Source organism: Bos taurus, chromosome 12, assembly GCF_002263795.3.
Source record: "Bos taurus isolate L1 Dominette 01449 registration number 42190680 breed Hereford chromosome 12, ARS-UCD2.0, whole genome shotgun sequence".
Lineage (NCBI taxonomy): Eukaryota > Metazoa > Chordata > Mammalia > Artiodactyla > Bovidae > Bos > Bos taurus.
The window spans coordinates 85793887-85800389 of record NC_037339.1 but is presented as its reverse complement, the minus strand read 5'-3'; the positions used below and the strand labels follow the sequence as shown (position 1 = coordinate 85800389).

The window sequence follows — 6503 nt, the reverse complement described above, 5'->3', positions numbered from 1 at the left end:
CACCATTCTCCGGATTTTCCTATCCTGATTGGTCAGAGACAGCTGGAAGAGAAAAGGAATATGGAACGAGCCCAGTCTTCCCCGGGTCGGAATCCTCTCCACTCCATTATTGTGAGTGGTGTGTGAATCACACCCCGCCTCTCCCTTTAGGATGGGTGGAGGAGGCCTCTTGGTTACCACACAGCACCTTAGAGAGGCGATCCCAAGGGACGTGCTGGCCTTTGCTCCGGACACTCTTCCTGACAGCAGGAGTGGGTCTGAGCACACAGTAGGCGCTAGATGCACATCCCTGGAAAACTGAATGAATGAGGGAAGAATGATGTCATCCAGAGGATAAAGGACAGTGTCGATCGGTGGGGTGGGGCTCCAGGAACCCCTGATACTTGTGTTTTTTCAAAACCAAAGCTAATTTCACGATCATTAGTAAATTACCCACCGTATATCTTTGGGCTCGGAATTCTCTTTAAATAGAAGTTGAATCTTGACTGGGAAGCCTCTATCCGTTTGCATGTAATTTTTGTTCGGTGAGAAATCAGTGTGACTTAGATTGAAAATATGGCAGGATCATTAAGGATATTGCCTTCCGTGGCGTGTTGTTGGTGCCACTTGAATCCTGAGTTTCAGATGACTGAAAATCCTAGCCATGTCAGGGTGCAGTCGGACAGAAGCCATGCTGACCGTGAGAATCACTGGCCTGGGTGGGGGCCCCAGGACGACTCTGCCGCACTCCCTTGGGTGCGAACTTTCTTTGTGTTGTTGCTGTTTTTGATTTGCCAGAACAGAGAGTGCAGAAGGGCTTCCGTGTGTGTGTGTGTGTGTGTGTGTGTGTGTGCGCGCGCGCGCGCGTGTGCTCAGAAGGTCCTCACCCCCTCCTGGGTCTAAGAGGACAGACATCACGTACCGGGGAGGGTGGGCAGGCAAACCCCGCCTGCAGGCATTTGGATGCAAAATACATAAAGCCACTGAACAGCAGTCAGGGGGTAGAGGGAAAAAGAAAGTGTTTCTTTTTTTCCTTCTTAATGCTGCTTCTTGTTAACAAATATCCATTGTTATTAATTTGGTTGCTACTTTTAAAAGCAAGTGTTTCAGTTTTAACTCTGCTGCCAGGACGGGACCCTTAGTAATGTGCAGATGGAGAGAAACAGCACAGGGGATTTGGGGTGGTTTGCCGCGTGGTCCAAACGGCTCAAACGGAAAACAACGGAATAGTCGGCCCACTGCGTGCAGTTTCTCCCCACGGGGCCGGCAGCGTTCAGTGCCACGCAGTGTGGCCACGTTCAGGCTGGAATCGAGCTCCGTCCTGTCCAGCAGCGTGTTATGTGACGTCTCCTTAGGTTGGTGCTGCTTCTGCGGAGGATTCCTTCTTGGTGAGAGCACTTTCACCAAAAAGTGAGGAGAAGGTAAAAGCTGGCAACAATAAACTCTTATGGAAGGTGAGAAAGCATTCCTAGCTGGAGGAAAAAAAAAAAAAAGAGAGAAGGAAAAGAAAAAACGAAGGGACCCATAACGAAGAGCTGGCCAGTAATTTAACTCAAGATTCCAGATCGCCTCCTTGCTCTGTGAAATATTTGCTAACACAGGGTGCTGCGTCTTCTTAGGTTAGTACTTGATCTATTAGTAGGATGGAGAGAAATATGACTGATTGTGGGGTCCAATTTCTTAACAAAAACAAAAAATGCATCCGGTCTCCAAACGTACATTTGCATGAAAAAGAAGCCCCATTGTGCTCAGAGATTCTGAACTGCTAGGTCCCGAGTCCACTAACCCCTGTCCACGCGAAAACGTGTGCCCCCGCCCAGAGGAGCCTGGATGCTCGAGGCGGTAAGTTCCGGTCCCCAAGGCGGGGCAGGATCCATCTTTGGGGAAGGAGCAGGGTGCGGGGTGGGGGGCGTGCTGCAGACATCTGATGACAAACCCGAATGTTCAGAGGTGGCGTCCCCTGGCAAGGGTGCATTCATCAGGCCCCTCCTCGGTAAAGACGCGGCGGCACACTCACCGCCTGTCCCCGGCCTGGGCACTGCCCCTCGCGGGCCCAAGGTTTTCTTTCCGAGGAAGTGTCTGCATACCTCCCTCCTTTTGTCTCAACCGGAGGGTTTAATAGCTCAAGTAACTGAAAAGGACTAACAACAGCAAGGCTCCGGTTTCCAGAGTAACGGTAAAAACAGAGCCCAGTCTCCATGGCAAAGAGAAAAGCCATTTGCTGCAGCCTTTTCAGACCTTGAGCCAACACTGACAGTTTTCCTATAATCACCCCGATTATTTGTAGCAACTAACTATATTATAATGTTAACTATAGGAGGGCTTTGAAAATATGCAGGCTAAAAAAAAAAAAAGGAATAAAAACATACTGGCTTTTCTTCTGCTTTAGCTATGAATAGACAAACCATTTAAAATGTATAAAATAGTTTGTTCTTGATAATTCAACCCAAACAGGGTAGTGCCCATCTTCCAGGTTTCTGTCCTTAATTCTTTCAGGGTGTCGACACCTTTTTCAGAAGTCTATGCACCATCTTGGCGTCTGGAATGCATGCATTTCTACCAGAGAGAGAAGTGAGAATGGATATGTGATCTTTATACGTTTTATTTAATCTGCCCCAAATTGAGGAGCCTTTATCCTGCACTTGGTAGCTGCTGTTTCTTTCAGTCATTTGCAGGATACGCCCAGATTATGCTGTACGTGTGTGTGTGTGTGTCTTCTTCCTCCATGAGGCTACATGACCAGCCTGTCCAGGACCTGGTGTGCCCATCCATGCGGCTGGGCCGGCTGGTGCTGACCTAGGAAAACTGACTGATTTGACAACAATTTGCTTCCCGAGCGCAGAGGTACAGCCTGCCTGGTTGAACTGCCTGCATTTTTTTTTTAACTCTTCATTTGAACCTGGAATGAACTTGAATTTCAGTCTCTGTCTTTTATTTAAACACCAAAACCATTCTTTCTTTAGTCTTAGTTAAAGACTAAGCTCATTATATGTTCAACTATTAATAATATAGTTCCAATATTAAATCTATGCAAGGTAACTTTCAGATGAAACCAAAGCATAACTCACCGCTCATTCATACACACACACACACACACACACACACACAAACACGGGTCTGTTACATGGTGCATTTCAAATTTCCTATGGGCACCTAAAAAGATTACAATCAAGATGTGAAGTAACATTATGTTAATAGAAAAATGACAATTGCGGTTTCAATTTTCTGGGAGAGTATAACTATCTTTCCTTTAAGGGATATAGCTGAAAAAACAGTCTAAGTAAAAATCACTTAATTTTTATTCCATATATAAGAGCTTTTATCAGATGTTCTCAACTTGTCTTTGTTAGTTAATTTTTGGAGAATAAAACTTGGGAAATCAATATTATGTCATGTCACTGAAAAATTGCCTCATTTTAAAATGGCACAATTTAAGAAAAAAAAAACCTCACCCAATAATTTAGATGTTTACATAATTAGCTATTAATCAAGTTCTGATTTTAATTTTCTCCTCTATTTACTAAAAACAAACCTACATACACTTTGTCTTAAAATTCAGGTGGCATGCATGCAAATCTCCACTTTGCTGCTGTTTCTCCTCCCTGGAAAGCATCCCAAATGACTGAGGCAGAAACAGCTCCTCCAAACACGCCAAGCCACGACTAGAACACTTGTTTCAAGCGCCAGATTGCCAAGCAGAGTCCCTCGACCCAAAAAGACAGCAGCTCGATAGGTAATAATGCCCCTCTTTTTCTGATTTTGCGTTTCTTCTCCAAATCTGTTTGAAAAACTCCAGTGTTCTTCCCAGAAGGGCCCGTTACCAGCGAGCTGGTGCCCAGAGTTCACGGGGGCACTCAGGTGTCCAGGAAGAAGACGGGCTGGGGCAACTGGAGGGGATGGCACGGCACAGGCAGCCACGAAGGCAGCGGGGAGAAGGCGGCGGGCGGGACCTCCACCGGCTCACGCGGGAAGGCGCCCAGAGGGAAAAGCGGCGGCCCTGGCGCCCGTCGGGTTCGGCTTCCACCCTGACCCGGGTCCCTGTTTGCCTATTAGGCTGATCTATGCTGAGAGCCACAGGCCTGGTCCGTGCTGGGCTTTATAAATTGCTCAGAGATAAAAGCTTACCCTGCTGTAAAAAGTAGTAAGATATAATACTGAATTTTCACTGAAATGCAAAGTTTCCTGCTGCCCCTTATATATTTAAAATTGCTGTTTTCTTGCAATGAATATAATTCACTGTCTTTTGCAAAGTATAATCCGCAAGGGTTTGACCAAACAGAGATGCTCTAATGATTGCAAATGGCTCAAATATTCTGTCCAGTGAGTTAAGTGATAAAAGTTTCTATGTTAAAAGAAATAATAAGTGGAATTTCACACATATTATAGTAATTGTGAAGCATCCAATTTACATAGAAATAACGTGGAAGAATTCTGACCATGGTGTTTTAAGTGAATCATTACATGCATTGCTGATACATTTAGAAGCTGCAATGTGCCAGGTATGTTTCTCTCAGCATAATAAGTCCTGTAATGGAGCCTTTAAAAGCTTAAAATGTATAGTTAGATTAACCTTTCTGTTTTAAGGGGTTTTCCCCCCCCTCAAAAAAAAAAAAAAAGGCCAGAAGAGAGAAATACAGAATCATTAAGAAGCCAATTAAAGCAACACCCTTTTCTTTTTTCCATCCAATGGCCCCACTGAGGATTTTCCTCCACTACTCATCATCGTACTTAGTATTTTAGATTTTTGGTAAATTTTGGTTATTTTTTTTCTCCTAAACAAAGATCCAAGATTTCACTCAAATTCTTGGATGGAGAACTGTAGTGATTCTGGAAGGAGACTGTATCTTAGATGTTAAGGCAGATTTCTTAAACTAGAGCGGAAGGTGTACTCAGAAAAATCCTAGACTAAAACAAATGTGATCTCAAAGCCAAACAATCTGGCTTCTCTTGTCCTTAGAAGAGATTATTAGAAATGTTGTTCCTCCTTTTTCCTTCCCAAATTAGCTTTTTTGGACTTAATATTTTATTCTAGCAGGAAGGCATTTCTACTTTGCCTTATGAGGTAGATAATTTAGTAGATAAATCAATTATTACAAAAACTGAACAAAAAATTCTAGACCAGTTTTTTTTTTTTTTTTTCATTGACTTGGAGGAGGGAGGGTATATAAGTCTTCAGGTGTCTTTGAGAGAGAGGTGTTCTGTGTGCAACCGTCTCATAAAATCTTCCTTCCTTTTCCAGGATTCACGGGCCTGTAAGTCTTTTGCTGTTTCCACTGCATCTAGACCCGGGCTTCTCGCTGTGGGTATTTGGGGCCAGGTCACTCTTTGCTGTATGGGGCCATCCTGTGCCTTCAGCAGCGTCCCTGGTCCCTACCCACCAGATGCCAGGGTGGCCCCCTTCCCCTCCCAGTGGGGACGATCAAAAAATTCTCCAAATAATGCCAAATTGCCCCTGGCAAGTGAAAACCACTGAGAATGACTGTTCCAGATCTTGAGGACAGGAAAATCAAGAAAGCCCTTCACCTTTTTTCCCCCCACACACCCCCCACCCCAGCACTAAATATGGTTAATTCAAGCCCGTAGGCTAAATAGTCAAAATTGCCTAAGGTTTCTCACCATTTCTTTTCTTCTTTTACTTTTTTTAAAAGAGGAATCTTGAAGCTAAACTACACCAAAAACATCAGACATAAAATTAATAATAGGATACAAATGTTTAATCAATAAAATTCTGACTTTCTGAAGCACTTTCTTCTTGATTAACTCCAGCACTTTAAGATACAAAGGGCATTTGTCCCTTTCCTCATCTCCTGTCCTTAGGTCCAGAAGAAAGAGAAACCAGCAATGGCACAGACGGGTCCCTGGGCCGTCTGTCTGCTTCAGCAACCAGATGGGCACCAATCAGCAGCCGTCGTCCCAAGGTCTTATGGGCACTTCACAATGTTCTTGAGAAAAGCTACAATATGAACAATGTAAGCCCAACAGTCATGCGTTTATCTTATTAGTAGTAATTCATGCATTTAATTTTGGGGTTTTCCACGTGTTTTCTGGCATGTCATGTCACTTAATTTTTGTAAAACTGTCCATACTTTGAGATCACTAGTAAAAAGTAAAGACTATCTGTCCGTTTGCACATCATTCACCCAGTCCACCCATCCACTCATCTACCCATCCACCTATCCGTTTATTAAATATTTATTAAGTCGTTTCCATATACTGTGCACTCTGAGCAAACTGCTTACTGGGCACTGGGGGGCAGGGCGGGGACATGAACCAGAGGTGACTCCTGCATGTAGCTCGCAGTTCAGAAATAGAGAAATAACCTTAAATAGACAAATTTACCTCCCTATTGCTTCCATCTCCAGCAAGGTATGGCCAATGAATTAATGAGCAAACGCATATGTATTTCACACACACACACATTTCAGATTCAGAAAAAGTCCCTCACATTTAATAGGATGATGTCACATTTATAAACACGACAGTGGGGCAAAGGTTTCACGTATCAGCTCTGTGTGCTTTTGGAC

At 44.0% G+C, this 6503-nt stretch overlaps 1 long non-coding RNA gene across 1 annotated transcript; it reads left to right on the top strand.

The window, feature by feature from the left end:
* Positions 1 to 820: 820 nt before the first annotated feature.
* On the top strand, positions 821 to 6192 carry LOC112449146 (uncharacterized). The gene is made up of 3 exons (XR_003037641.2): positions 821 to 1598; positions 3539 to 3712; positions 5797 to 6192. It is a non-coding gene; the product is annotated as an uncharacterized lncRNA (long non-coding RNA).
* Positions 6193 to 6503: the final 311 nt, after the last annotated feature.